Source organism: Callospermophilus lateralis, unplaced genomic scaffold (genome assembly GCF_048772815.1).
Source record: "Callospermophilus lateralis isolate mCalLat2 unplaced genomic scaffold, mCalLat2.hap1 Scaffold_1062, whole genome shotgun sequence".
NCBI lineage: Eukaryota > Metazoa > Chordata > Mammalia > Rodentia > Sciuridae > Callospermophilus > Callospermophilus lateralis.
Window position 1 is genome coordinate 432,669 of NW_027510832.1, and position 16,401 is coordinate 449,069.

The 16,401-nt window shown below is 38.3% G+C and overlaps 1 pseudogene; it reads right to left on the reverse strand.

Moving 5' to 3' along the window:
• Window positions 1-16,401, reverse strand: part of LOC143386193 (contactin-3-like) — an 89,438-nt pseudogene that overhangs the window by 5,475 nt on the left and 67,562 nt on the right.

Here is a 16,401-nt window from a genome sequence, read left to right on the forward strand (position 1 = left end):
TAACAAATGCATAGTAAATGTCCATAATGTGTGAGAAATTCCAGAATATTCTTTTTAAAGATTCCCTGCATTGTCACGGTGCCTATTTGAAAAAACTCAGAGTTAATAAACAAAGATGCATACTCGTCACTCATGTTCATTTACAACAATGAAAAGGTTAACACAATCATTTTCACAATCTATCAGCACATGAATGGATAAACAAAAGGGGGCTATATGCATATGCCTTTAAAAAGAATGAAGATCTAGGCATGGTGGCCCATGCCCGTAATCCCAGTTGTTTTAGAGGCTGAAAAAGGAGGACAGAAGATTCAAAGTCAATCTCAGCAACTCAACAAGGCTATAAGCAACCTATTGAGAACCCGTCTCAAAAAACAAACAAACAAACAAAAAGTAGGAAGAGTTGGGGATGTTGCTCAGTGGTTAAATGCCCCAGGGTTCAATCCCTGGTACCAAAAAAACAAAAATAAAACAAAAGGAATGACATCATGACATGTTCTATTACATGGATGGACCTGGAAGACATTATGCTAGATGAGATAAGCCAATCATACAAAGAAATACTGTGTGATTCTGTTTATATGTGATAACATGGAATAGTAAAATTCAGAGATGGAAAGTAGGATGGCAGTTGCCTGGAGCTGGGGAGGGGAATGGGACCTGGTCTCATGGATGGAGAGCTTCAGTTCTGTGCAGTGGAGAAGGTCTTGACCATCTCACACAGCTGCATCAGTGCCCTTAACCTTATTTTAACCCTATTGCAAATGTGCATTAAAAAATGGCCAAGATGGTAAATTCCAACTTATGAATATAATTCAGTACAATTAAAAATTTTAACACAATCCTAAGATAGTTAACTAGGAAGGGGTGTTATGTGGATTCAAAACAGCTCTGTTTAATTCTGGACCCTGATGACCTTATACTTTTCTACCTGGCATTAGGTGGGGCTGTGAGGCTCCTGCTGCCCCCTCTGGGGAGAGGACGCACCACCCTGCTCCTTGGCATCATGGGGACTTCAGGCTTCATTACTGGATATGCTTTCACCAGTGAAATAAGAGCAAATAAGAAACAGGTGGTTTCAATGAGGGAGTTTTAAGAAAAAATGGAAGGGCGTGGCTGGCCTTTCTTCTTTCTGTTTTTTTTTTTTTTTTTTTTTTTTTTTTTTTTTTTTAGTGCTGGGAACTGAACTGGCCTTTCTTCTTTCTGCCATGAGACCAGCACATCAGTGAGAGTGGCTGTTCCTAAAGTCTGGGCCATGGAGTAAAGATGGAACAGATCAGGTCTGAATCTCACTCATGATCAACATTTGGTGACTAGTAGGAAAGAGACACTCTTTTAGTTGTAAGCCATTGAGGAGTGGGGACCTGTGGAACTGCACTGAACTGGCCCTATGTGACTGATACGGCCAGTAGGCTATAGAGCTTTGAAGGCGCACTGTGAACTTCAAAGGCACAGAGCAGGTGTGAAGTGGGAATGGGCAGGGGATCTCGACAGCGCATCTCTCCTAGGACTTCTCATTTTACTGTTCTGTGCAGAAACACAACCCAGAATAGGCTGACTCAATTTCAAATGTTTTGGGGCCTAACTTGATGTGTGGTCTGCATTTTGAATATTTTTGGAAATTATTTATCAACAATCATATCCTATAGATTTTTTCCTCTGTCAGTTCAATTTCTATTATTGCAGTATGCTAAGACAGAAAACGTGGCAACAAATGAATTTATTTTGTATAAAGGCAGCATCTCCTAAGATTTGTAGAATAACACTGAGTGGCAGGCTATAAGATTATGTGGATACTTTTAAATGTTACATAACAAAATAGTTTTATCTTGGAGGGTTTTTCTTAGGCCCTCTGGGTTGACTGTCACTCCTCAATATCAGCCCTATCAATTTACTTATTCTGTAAACTCAGCATGCAAAAAGTGGCCACTATGATATTTCTAAGACCGAATAAAGTGAGGAATATAAGACATTCCTACAATAGGAAAATGACTAAATAATTTGTGGGGTGTTATCACAAAAGAATAAGATATAGTACTATGATACAGAGGTAACTAAATACACAGCATAACCTTCAAGAGATGTTTTATGTAAGAGAAATAATCCATGGAACACAAGTCTGGGAGGAAAAGACAAATTATTTTAATGATCTTATTTCTGCACCACAGGATAGTATTGTGGGTGATTTTATTTTCTCCCCCTCCCCCCCGCAAATTTTCTATAGTAAATATGTTTTCCTCCATATAATAAAAAATAGAGGTTGTTCATCTGAAGAACATTGTTGTGTGGAGTTTTCAGGGATAATGTCTCCATACTGGTGACTGTACCTGACATTTCCTTTAAAAATGGGATTTCAAGAACATATGCTTGCAGAGATTAATTATACAAAACTCAGTATGTTTCTCAGCTCCTTCTCTTGGACACCTGATGGTAATAAGATGACTTTCATGAAAGGGAATGCTGTCAGCAGTAGCTGAAAAATACACTCGGCACAGACTTCCCTTGAGATGATCATCAACATTAGTAAGCAAGCTGCCCAAAAATGTGGCACTGGGCAGAAATCAAGTAATCAAAAGCTACTTTCTGTCCAACAGGGAGAAAGATTCATTTCAGAATCACTTAAAGTATTATAAATGGACTTAAATCTTTGGATCACAGGAAATGGACACCATGTTTTGAAACAGAAACATCTACTTTATGACTCATCCAAAACTCAGAAACTAAGATGCCCACTCTCCCCAGAGTGTTCGGATGATAGAAAACAGTCCCTAACATTCTGGTAGGAATATTGCTACCCTGAAGAGGGAACTAAACTAAACCGATTCCACCAGGAAGAGAAACAGACCTGGAGAGAGTCACTGTTGAACAGATACTCATTGGGCAGCAGCTCTGGTTACTTGGGAGAACTCAGGAGTTAAATAATGATCAAACCTGACAATGTCTATGCCTCAAAGAGATGAGACTCCAGCAAGGAGTGGGGGCAGCAATCAGATGACCACATGCAAGATGTGGTATGCACGTGGCTCTAAGTGGTGCCCCAGAACATAGCGGGATAAGGGGATATCAGGAGACGCAGGGCTGCTAATTAAATATGGACTCAGGGGGAACTGAGGACATACTGCAGGGAGGGCCTAAGAGAGGTAGGAGTGTCTCCTGGCCATCTGGACAGCAAAGGTCAAGGCCCCACAGGAAAAGTGAAATGGCAAGTCAGCTCAGGAGAAAATGAGCAGGAACAGGAAGTGGGGATAGATTGTAGAAGACCTTTTTGGGTATTTTAAGGATTTATATAAAGAGTGGCAATCTTTGTAAAGTTTTGAATAACCAATAAAAAATAAATAAATGAGTGGATGGAAAGGGACTGGAGAGGTCTGAGCAACAGTGTGACACCTTTAGGATCACTCTGACCCAGGGCAGAACATCTCGACAGTAAAGGCCAATACCCTGATCCATGGGAGAGATGGCGTAGTGTGTTCTAGGGTGAATGCAGTAAGTGGTAGATTCTCAGCAAATTTAAAGTCAGATACTGCATCCATTGTAGGGTATGAGAGAAAGAGCGTTAATGATGACTGGGATCCGCTGGCCCAAGGGACTGAAATAATGGGGGTTGCTTTTGCTGAAATTGTAGAAGATACAGGTTTGTAATGACTGGGAGTGCAATCGAGAGCTCAATTTAAGAAATGTTTAATTTGAGTTCTTATTAGATAATTCTTGAGGATGTCGAGGGCCTGGATTAATCCACATTGACAACCACAGTTACCTCTTGAATTTTCGGTTATGCAAAGCAAAATATTGGTCCTACAGATTCTTTCTTGTGAATTCTGGATGTAAAACTGACAAAGTCTCCTTTTAGAAAGTAACGACATTTCTCCATTTTGAAGCCATCTGCCACTATTCCTCATCAGCCTCACTGACGATGATGTTGTCAAGAGCTCACTCTCTGGGTTGCATGTGACAGAAACACAACTTAGATTACTTCAAGAGGCTAATCAATGTTAACTTAAAAATGCTTTTAAAAAGCCCAAGTATTTGGATATCAAAAAAATTAAGTGTTTAATGGAAGCTACAGTACTATCCTTGAGAATCCTTGTGTTATTTTACGTTAATCACAAATATCACCTATGCTCTGTGCTGATATAAGCCTTGCATATAGAATTCCAGGATTCTGAGTAGGTGATAGTCGTGCCTTGGAAGCAAGGTGGTAAAAGGCTGCAGTGTGTGTTCCGAATTTGCAATGTGCCAACAAGAAGAAGCTCATCCGATTAATGGTAGTACTTCCAGGTTGACCTAGGTTTTGAGGATTCATCCACTCAGCCAGCCTTTCCACAGATAATGAGTGCTAGGTTTGGACTGGTGAGTGAGTTTGGAAGGACTCTTTCCCTTCAAGGGTGACATATCGAAGGGGGAGAAAGAGAGCACGTAAAAAACAAATGCCATCTTAGTTCTTTATGCACCAGGGATACAGATCATTTTCTTCCTAGTAATATTCACAAGCGCATTACTATAATTCTTAAACAGGATTCAGAGCTGGACCCTGTCAAAGGTTAGGATGATTAATAGGAATAGTTTTAAAAGAGTCAGTTTTAATTCTACTTTGGCACATGTTTGAACAATTGTTAACATAAAATTTAAAAATTAAATGTACCATTTAATATGCCCAGGGGTTTTAATGATCTTTTATGGATTTCCCACACATTGTAGCAAACTTTTCCTTAATAACATCTGCAGGTCACCATGTAGAGTGTAGGCAAATTGAAGCACCAGGAGGGCATAATTTTGAAGAGATTTTATTCAGTTGTTGAAATTCCTATCAGAGGACTGATCTATCAGCACAGAAACCCTGTCTATCTGTGATTACCTTACCCAGCTCCTAAGCACAGAGCAAACTCAAAATAGATACTAGCACCACAGGAGTCATGAATATTTTAATTATATGGTTAGAGGAGTGCTTAAGAGCATTTCTGGGTCTGTATGGCTGTCCTGCCACGTTCTCTGCTTTTTCTGTAAAGTCATCTAGCTCTATGTGCCACAGCCCTTTCATCTCTAGAGTAAGGATCCTCACCACTTCCAGGCCATGCAGTCGCTGTGAGAATTAAGAATCAATACAGGAAAAGTACTTGGAACTGTGACTGGAAATTGCTCACTAAGTATTAGTCATTCATAGTATAATTATCATTATCACTGTTATGGACAAATTTGTACTTTAAATTGGTTATTTATATGCTATATCTAAATTATAAAAGTTTTTTTCCTTCTTCTTGCAATTTTACTTCATTCATTGTATGTTATTGTTACATTCTCACTAACTTATAATCGGCCTCTTCCTTTGTGAACTGTCTTCCCAATTCACTGTTTTTCACCAATTCCATCATGACATTAAACCATCTTGTGCGACCATATTTCCAAAGGAGTAATCACAGAGCTCAACAAAGCTGTCTGCATACATCTTCACAATCAGAATTTCAATATATAAATAATGGTGTATGTATATGTTTTACTAATTCAGAACTGTTACTGGGAAAGACAAACATATTTAGTAAAAAGTTGTGAATACAGAACGTTTTCAGTGTACGTATTTCCAAGCCAATGTTCTCCTTTTTTCTACGAGCAGCCACATGATATGCATGATATTGGTTAGCCTTCCCTCATGATCAGGCAAGGATAATGTTCAACTGCCATAGGACCTGCTGCTTGTGAAGGTACTAAAATGTTTTGTTGCTAAACTTTTGCTCTGTGATATTCATTATGCTGGTAAGCTACCAGCCATGCTCTTTCCCCCCTTATACATAATGCAAAGATAAATGTGCAAACTTCCCTGATAAAATTGATGCTTATCAATTAACATCTAAAGAAGTAGGATTATGTTTATATATATTTTAAACTATCAATAACAATGCTGGCCCATTATATCCAACTTCATGTAATTAAAGTTGTTAGACATTTTAGCCAGTAAATGTATGCTTTCAAATAAATTTGAAAATAACATATGAACACAGGAGTGGACTAATGAAATTGGTGACAAAACATAATCACTGCCTCACTCCTTTGTAAAATCAGTTAAGCAGATAAATTTACTAGAGTAAATTTTGAAAATTAAATTAAGGAAATGGTTTTCTGCAAGCAAAAATATTAATGTGCCAAAATCCCCTAATTTCTTCGCTCCCCTTTCTTATCACCTGTAGAACGAAAATAAGAAGGAACTGAACATGGATGGCTTGGCTCATGAATGCTCTCAGTCATTTTTGGCTATAAAAGAATAAACAGCACAACTCAGATGGGTGTGCTGTGATAGAGCAGCAATGAGACACCACGATCAGCTGGGCATCATGAGAACATTTCAACTGAAATTTCCGTGGGACACTCCAAAATGTAAACTGATGATTTCTCATTGGCTACTTAAATCATAACTGCTCATTACTGCAGGTGAGTTTTACCTGTGAACACACAGTCAACAGAAACTCAGCTTTGAAGGTGACACAGCTATCTCTGCTTCAGTTTTCAAAGTATCAATATCTACGTGTGCACCAGAATCTCCTGAGCATTACCTGTTAAAGTATATTGCCATCTTTTGAATAATGTGAGAAAGAAAATTAAAGAGCGAAAAAAAATACCACTTCCAAGTCGTTGCTATTAAACTTATTTCTGCTTATCAATAACACCCAAGATTTGGGGGAACTAAAATTTAATGGAAATGAACCCATTGAAATGCATCCCATTTAAAAAGAACAGTGCACCATAAGATTTTTCAAAAGGTGCTTATTCATTTTCATATGGAGCCTCCATTTAAATATTTAGGGCTATCATGAAGACTAGACTATGTGGGGCTTGAGTAAGGGTTTGGACCAGGTTTATATCACTCAGTGGGATTAATGACCTGACTAGTCCACTGAAAATGTTGAAGGATGCCATCATTTTTAATACAGACTATTTTCCTAGATATTCAAAAGGTGGGAAAATACATACGGGTTTTCTTGGTGGTCGCGTTAACTGTGGCACTGAAGGGGCCTGTGCCTGCACTGTTGTATGCCCAGACAGCCGCGTAATAGGCATGGTTGCTCTTCAGTCCCCGGAGCCTGGCTGAGGTCTCGTTTCCGGCCACTCTCACCTTGCTTGAGGACTCCTGCTCTTCCCCACTGACCCAGTACCGCACCTGGTGAGGAAGATGCACCAGATGAGAAGGCTGGACCCAGCACCACCTTCCTCATTCTGTGGTTTTCATTAAAATGAGGACTGCGATTTACTTTCTTCTTTATTTGACAAATACTTCCAGAGGATCTACTGTGTGCCAGGTGCTGCATTAGGCTCTGTGGCACAGCAGTGTACACACAGGAAAGGAACCCTAGGAGGAGAATGAGGACAAACATGTACACAGACAGAGCAGATAAATTTAGAGTGTTGAGCATGATCAGACTACGATATCACAGTGGGAGAAGGAAGGGGAAATCTGCCTGCCTTCTCAACTCTTAACCAACTGAGCCCAAGGTCAAGTCCAGAACACTGGCAGAAAGGCATGAACTCAATGGACAGCTGAGGTTCCTTCCTGGAAGAAAGTGAACTGTCAGAGGAAAACATTATTAGATTGACTGTCCTGCAGTGCCAGCCACTGTCAGGTGACTAACAGTGCACACAGAGCTGCACCAGAGGGAGTAAAAGCAGTTAAAAGGGCTGATTTTCAATAGGAATGGGCATTAAAATATTTTTCATATATTTCATTATCCTGGGCCACGCAAAGTGACCTTAGACATACCAGGACATATAAAGAACTCAAAATACTTAACACCAACCAACCAACCAATCAATAAATGGGCTAAGGACCTGAATAGACACTTCTCAGAAGAAGATATACATTCAATCAACAAATATAGGAAAAAATGTTCAACATGTCTTGTAATTAGAGAAATGCAAATCAAAACTACTCTAAGATTTCATCTTACTCCAGTCAGAATGGCAGCTATTAAGAATACAGAAAACAATAGTGTTGGCAAGGATGTGGGGGAAAAGGCACACTCATACATTGCTGGTGGGACTACAAGTTGGTGCAACCCGTCTGGAAAGCAGTATGGAGATTCCTTAGAAAATGTGGAATGAAACCACCATTTGACCCAACTATCCCACTCCTTGGTTTATACCCAAAGGACTTAAAAACAGCATACTATAGGGACACAGCCATATCAATGTTTATAGCAGCACAATTCATAATAGCTAAATTGTGAAACCAAACCAGATTCCCTTCAATATATGAATGAATAAAGAAACTGTGGTATATATATCCAATGGAATATTACACAACATTAACAGAGAATAAAATTGTGGCATTTGCAGGTAACTGGATGGAGTTGGAGAATATCATGCTAAGTGAGGTAAGCCAATCCCCAAAAGCTAAGGGTAAATGTTCTAATAAGTGGATTCTGATCCATAACAGGGAGGGAGAGGCATGGGAAAAATGGAGGAACTTTGGTCCTGCAAAGGGGAGAGAGGGTAGGGATGGTGCATGGGGGCAGGAAAGATGGTGGGTGGAATGAGATGGACATCATTACCCTAGGTACATGTACGACTGCACATATGATGTGATGCTACATGGTGTACAACCAGAGAAATGAAAAGTTGTGCTGCAATTGTGAACAATGAATCAAAATGCCTTTTGCTGTCATTTATACCTGATTAAAATAAATTAATTAATTAAGAGAAAGATATACAAACATATGGTGAAAAAATATGAATATAAGAGAATATTTGCTGAAGGGAGGAAAAAGGTAGAGAATAAAATAGAAATACATTCTTAAGTACTTACAATTCACATTATAAAGTATTTTACTAAAAAATTTTGTGTGCTTTCTTTTTTTGAACATACAGATTGTCTATAAGTAAACAAAGTAAATACAAAAATTTATGCAAATAAATGATTTAGGAAAGTTTACATATTCTTTGTGTAGATAAGACCTGGTATTACTATCTGCTGATCTAAAGCAGGGGCCACATAGTAAACACAACAGCAGATCTACTAGGTTCTCACAAGGGCTTAAGCATATTTTTTACTTTTATAAATATAGACAATCTCTGTTCGCTCGTTCTTTCTTCTTCTCCTTCTCCTTCTCCTCCTCCTCCTCCTCCTCCTCCTCCTCCTCCTCCTCCTCCTCCTCCTCCTCCTTCTTCCTCTTCTTCTTCTTCTTCTTCTTCTTCTTCTTCTTCTTCTTCTTCTTCTTCTTCTTCTTCTTCTTCTTCTTTTTGGTATTGGGAATTGAACTCAGGGACACTCAACCAGTGAGCCACATCCCAAGACCTATTTTGTATTTTATTTAGAGACCGGGTCTCACTAAGTTGCCACGTGCCTTGTGGTCCCTAAGTCTGGCTCTGAACTGGCGATCCTCCTGCCTCAGCCTCCCGAGCTGCTGGGACTACAGGTGTGCCCACCACGCCTAGCTCTACTCTCTTCATTGCAGTATATGGCCACCTTGTTCTGGCCTTTATGTTTTACTGTTGAAGGCAAAATATAAAAATAGGAAATAATTATTATAACTTATACAACTAAAAAGCAATTTGAGCTCAATGAAACTGGCAATAATTGCTTCTGAGTGCACAGAATGTTGGAAACGGTAAAGGCTTGTGACCACAAGAAACAAAAACAAAAACTTAAAGACTAAGAACATAGCTCAGTGGCCAAAAAGGAAAAAAAGAAGAAAGAAAAAGGAAAGGAAAGAAGGCTTAAGGGACTGGGAAGCTGGACATAGGACAGAGCAGATTTTTAATAATGGAGCTACTCAGCTTTGCCTGATTGGAGGAGGATAGACTTTCTATTTAATTAATTAATTAATTAATTTTAAAAAAGCAGAGTTCTAATTTTCATGTAAAATGTCCTAAATTTAGGGTTGACTCAAAACCAATACTGTGTTGATCAAACAAAATGTGCTTATGGGCCACAGCTGAATACAAGTGTCAATCCTCTGTACAAAACACACTACAACTTATTCTCTCTTAAAACACCACTGGGTGAGTGTTAAGGCCCTAAATGATAAGTGAAAGCAAATTATATATTGTGCTAGATCAAAATCTCCCTATGTATGTGCACATGGAAGGATATGTACCCTTATATTCACACAAAATGCTGATCTATGGATGCCTTTATGTGAATTTCTCTCAGAGAAGGGTTATTAGTTTTAATAAGAATCTCAAAGGGAGGATGTGAGCCCAAACAAGTAGCATTGAAAAGGATACATGGTTTCTTTTCTAATGCCATAGCCAAATAGCCTGTTAATGGATACTAAAAGCTTTTATATATGGTAGACTCACCAAGAGAAAACACTGTGTGTTGTTAGGTATAGATGAGCCGTAAATGATAAGAAGATTTCCCTGCTCCTAAGAGCATTGTCTAGTTATTAACTAAGAATGATACAGATCAATAATTATAATAAAATGTACCAGACACAAAACCTGAAGCTTGGGATACAGCATAGACGGGGGTAGCATATAAATATGACTGTAAGACGGCAGCAGGGAGGATTCAGGTGGTAAAATCAGGACCGCCCAAGCTTCCCTCCCCTGTCAGGTTCCAGTGTCAGGGTTGTTCCTTTTCTGACATATCAAACTGGTTGAACACAAGTTGCCTAAGAAAATGTTCTTAGGAGGCTGATTTAAAGAAGACATAAAAATAATTTATAATTGGTAATGTGGAATCTCTTTTTGTAAATCCGTTTATAGAAAGTACTTGAAAGTTCTTGATAGCGGCCTGTTTTAAAGTACTTTAACCAATCTCCACACATCAGAAGGAGAGCTTTATTTTTAGATCTTAGTTGCTGAGAGGTATTAGAAACATTTAGACACAGAGAAAAATTGTGACAAAGTTGAACATGATACTAGTTAGTGAAGACTGATTATATAATCTTTTTAAACAGCTTTCCTTAAAGAGCTGAATAAATATTCATGTAACTAAAACATAAGGAAACAGAGACGTGCCACTAATATTGCCAATTTTCTGAAAGAATTCCATTATGTTCCAAGAAATTTTGTTCAAAAATACTTCTATAGGGCTAGATCATTTTTTTAATAAGGTGGAATAGTGAAGAAAGAAATAAGAAAGACAAATATCCCATTTTCCTCTCAGTTGTGTTCTGGATTTAAATAATAAAAGTACTCCAACTGAGAGAAGAGAATATTTCTATGCTAATTTGGATTTTTATGGGCACAATCACAATACAGGGATGGGAAAGGAAAGATGTCTATGTTGGAGGAACAAACTTTGAAAATGTAATTGTGCAGAAAAGGGTGAATATAAAGTTGACAGAATATGAAGGTGGCATCTACAAAGGATGATCAGAGAGACACACATTACCAAGACACACCCTGTTAATAAAACACAAGACACACCCTGTTAATAAAAAAGCCAGTGTAGATACGACTAGAGGCAGGGCAGCTAAATACACTGATGAGTAATGGATTATAAAATAACTATACCTAATGTCCAAGTCTGTTTGACAAGAGATTGAATCTATTATGTAAGAATAGGAGATAAAGAAAAAAGATCAGCCCAATTTGAAAAACAATAAGTAGGACTTGTAGACCTGAAAAAATGCAATGATTAAAAAATTAAGGAAATCAGTAATAAGAGTAAAGCTATAGACTAATAGTGGACGGGTGAATTAATGAGCCCAGGACATAGCCTGAACAAAGAAATGAAAATTACCAAAGCAAAGCTGTGGCATTGAGAACAGAATGCAAAGTTTCAAACAGAGTTCCCAAAGGAGAGATAAAGGAAAAGGCAATGCTCAGAGGAAAAAATGGCTGAGATCTTTCCAGAGCTGAAGATATGAGCATTTTCATGGTGCAAACTCTGAATTTAGTGAGGGAACAATAAAAGGCACAGGAGAGGTTGGTTAAGACTGCCTTAGGTTCTCAACCATGCTTCATCCCTAAGAATCTAAGGGATCCAGTCTGCTCCTCTGAGCCGTTCCTGAGCCCCTGAGTTGGGGTTTACAGGTGAGGCTGGGGCCTTGGAGGGAAGGACCTCATTTCCTGACAGAGTAGACAGCAATAACGCAGGTCGTGATGGGCAGGGGCCTCTAGGTTCTGGTCATTACTGCTGACAGCGGACCTGTACACACAGCTGTCCCCCTGATCCATGGGTTTTCCCTCTGTGGTCTCAGCTGCCCTCTTTCAAAAACAGGCAAGAAGGGTAACAACATACACAAAGATACTTTGAGAGACTACTTTCATAAAATCTTTATTATGGTATATTGTTATAATTGTTCTATTTTATTATTAATTATTGCCATTAATCTCTTTATTGTGCCAAATTTACAAGTTGAACTTTACTGTTTGTGGTTTCAGGCAACCACTGGGGTTCCTGGACCATGTCTCCTATGGATGAATGGTGGCTAGGGATAGAACCCTCCATATTGTGGAATTACTAAATGACTTAAACGGCTTCACTCTTAACAGTTTAAAAATGTTTCCTTCCTCTGACCATGGAGATCTACCAAACTCAGTATTCAAGTTCTCAAATTTTCTGCATCTATAAACACTGGTAATTCAATTTTCTGATGAGATAATATGGTATTTTTTTTCCTTCAGAAAAATAAAACCAGTTCACAAGTCAATATATTTTTATCTGGATAAATAAACAGAAACAAACTTGAAGAATGTCAAAACTAAAAATATAATTTCAGTTTCTGTGAGTAATTTGGTTATTCCCAAAACTAATGTTCCTGCTCCAAGTACTCCTTAATATCACTGCATCAGATCTTTCATTTAATTTAAACATATAATGAAATATAGCTTATAAAACTAATGTATTTAAAAGTAGAACCTTTTTTTAGGCTTGAAGGAAACAGGTGTTAAGTTGGAAAAACTCTTTTAATAGACTAAAATAATTTTATGTGTATTTACAGATTTCTAGAGAGATGAACACTTTAACTTAGCTATTAGATTGGGCACATTTAAATCAGCAGAAGCCAGAGGGGGAAATGCATTTGAATGTCTTTTAGGGAGATAAGTCCAGGTCTGTCCTCCTCTGCTCTCAGCCCGGGGAGACGTATTGTGTACGTCCTTGCCCTCTGACTTCTCTTTGGGTTTAATCAGCAGGACTCAGGAGAGACTGGGATGTTTTCTCCCCACCATTTATAGTGCTGTGCCAGGGTTTAGTAGGGACCTTCTAACAAAGAACATAGCAGCACATAGGCAGTGAGGGTCATTCCCAGAATCCCCCACACAGAGTGAAGCCTGCTACACACTAGACCCTCTCCTCTCTGCTTGTCTCCATGGTATTGGAAACCACTCCTGCTGTATCACCGAGCCTCTGTCCCTCCCAAAGTCTGCCTTTTATTCACCTAAACACATTTTACTTTTTTGATATTGATGTAAGAATATCTCAACTGTCTGTACCCAATTTTCCTATGTACATTCAACTCATGCCACAGTGAATTGAATTCACTGCAAGACAGCAGGAGATGAGACCCCGGGCACATAGCTTTTCTTCAAGTGGAATTTTCATATCCTCAAAAGAAAAAAAAAAGGTACTCAAATATTTAACATCTTTTTCTATTCTGATTAAAAATCAGGCCCTGTGCACATTCCATACAGTTGTGGGAACAGGAGGCTGGAGGAAGGCATCTAGAAAGTTTGGTTTGGCATTCTGATATATTACATTTCTTAAGTTCCTCTGCCACACATAAAAAATAATCCTATGTGGTTCCCCCCAAATATGCAACTCTTATTATTTTGCAAATGTTGACTTGTTTCATTTGCTTATTAAATTTGTTCTTCCCAAGGTTTATTCTTTCTTAATGTTTACTTTTATTAACATGTAGTAATGGTACATATTTAGGGAGTGCAGCATAATACTCTAATGCCTGCGTGTACCTCACATAGATCAATCAGAGTAATTATCTTTTCCATCTTGTTATCATTTCTTTTTGTTTGGAACCTTGGAGTTCTTCATAGAAACAGTGAAGAGATTATTGTGAACTAGAGTTTATTTTTTCTAAGCACAAAAGGACTTTAAAGCCATGGTATATTCCAGGCAGGAACTCTAGCGCTCTCTCCTCTTGGTGCCCACTCTCCATGAACTTAATGGCTCTGGATCCTCTTTTGTGGGTCTGCCTCTCTTATTCCTATCCAGAAGGGCACCAGGAAAGATCTGAGCCTGAATTTAAAGGCACAGCAGATGAAATAAATTGGAGTCTAGGGAAATGAGCTCAACTACTGGTTGGTCAAATCAGAAAGAAAATTAGTCTAGATGCTAATGATGATGTGTGCTCAGCATGTTGCGAGGCACACGATCAACTCACGCCAAGATGAGAGAAAGGTAGGAGATATTAACGATTTTAAAGCCAAACTGGGGAAACTGCAACCCACAAAGTTAGCCACAGGACTGATAATTAAATACTCTGCTAAGTCATTTATTTTTCTAGGTTAATTTTTAAATCATTACTGAAATGAACAAAAGACATATTTTTAACTTGGTGGAATTACATAAATTATTTGAGATTTTTTTCTAATTAGTACATCTTTCTCTTAGCTTGTCTTTCTCTTCATATATTCTACCAAGCACTTGGGGAAGAAATTTTTAATCCTTGTTTTTCTTTTCAATACAGTATACATGTTACATTTGAATATTTTGTCTGCTACTCTCTATACAAATAGATAAGATATGATGCATTTTTTTAAAAAAAGCATTTATTTTTTAGTTGTAGTTGGACTTAATAACTTTATTTCACTTATATATTTTTATGTGGTGCTGAGGGTCGAACCCAGGGTCTCCCATGTGCAAGGCGAGCGCTCTACTGCTGAGCCACAATCCCAGCCCCAAGATGCAATGCATTTTAACCCATAATTGATACCAAGAAAAGCTCCATATCCTTCTCATCTTTTGCCTCTGACCCTAGTGGCAACAGGCATGAGAGTCACTCGGGGAGTGTATTTTCCTTGTGAAAAGTAGAAAGTATTCTTCTACTCTTTGCTGCTTTTCAGTTTTCTTTTCTTTCAATGAAATCTCACCCTGAAGCCCAATATATAAACAGAAAAAAAGCAGAAGCTGCAAGTCTCTCAGGGTGGTTTTAACAATGGCTGCTTTATCTCTTGCAATTCTCAAATGATGCTATGAGTTATGGACGACTGTTACTCTATTCTAACTGAGCCTTGGAGAGCTTTAATGACTTGCTTAAGAACATGCAGCAGTGAGATAGCAAAGCCCAAACTGCATTTTTTCCATCAACACATAGTTTGTGCATGTCACCCATGTGCCCGATATTGCTCTGTGAACTTGGGAGATATCATTAAACAAACACACAGAGTTCCTGTCCCTTGTGGAGCTTATACAGTAACCTACTAGTTTTGAATGCAGAACTGTCTAATTCCAAAATGGTAGAGCCTTAACTAGAAAATATGAGTTTCCACTAGCATTCTTTGATGTCCTTCAGTCAAATACTCTTTTCTGACATGGCTAAGAGATACCATTCCATTTTCATATAGAATATTTTTACCTGGATGAGTCCTTGTCAGTTTAAATTGATATAGAAAAAAATTAGCATCTCCTTGCCCTCATGCTCTCCATTAACTACCATCAACTTTCAAGACCCCTACAATGCTTATAAGCCCACAGTTCTCTTCTATGTAACCTCTCCTTCATTTGTCTCCAGTATTTCACAAGGTACAACCAGAATGGGGATATGATTCTGCCATTATGGCTCATACAGGGCAATTATCCATAGTGGGACTGTGTCTCAGTCCAACTCCTTCACTGAGGAGAGTCACATGTGTTCATTTCTTTAAATTCCCTTTTCTCTTTCACATGAGAGATCACATTGGACCCTTGACTTTCTAGGTCTGGCTGATTTCACTTCGCACGATATTCTCCAGTTCCATCCATCTACCAGAAAATGCTATAATTTCATTCTTCTTTAAGGCCGAGTACTCCATTGAATATGTATTCCACATTTTCCTTATCCATTCATTTGCTGATGGACACCTGGGCTGCTGCCATTCTTGTCTGTTATGAATCAAACTGCTATAAACATTAATGTGGCTGTATCACTACAGTATACTGATTTTAGTTCTTTTGGATAAATACCAAGGAGTGGGATATCTGGGTCACATGATGGATCTATTCCTAGTTTATTGAGAAATCTCCATACTGCTTTCCAAATTGGTTAGTAGTAATTTGCAGTGCTACTGATGATATATGAGTGTACCTTTTCCCCACATCCTTGCCAGCATTTATTATTTGTATTCTTGATGATTGCCACTCTAACTGGAGTGAGATGAAATCTCAATGTAGTTTTGATTTTCATTTCTCTGCTTCTTAAGATGTTGAACATTCTTAATATTTTTCATATTGTTAGCCATTTGCATTTCTTCTGAGAAATGTCTGTTTAGTCAATTTTCCCATTTATTGATTGGGTCATTCCTTTTTTT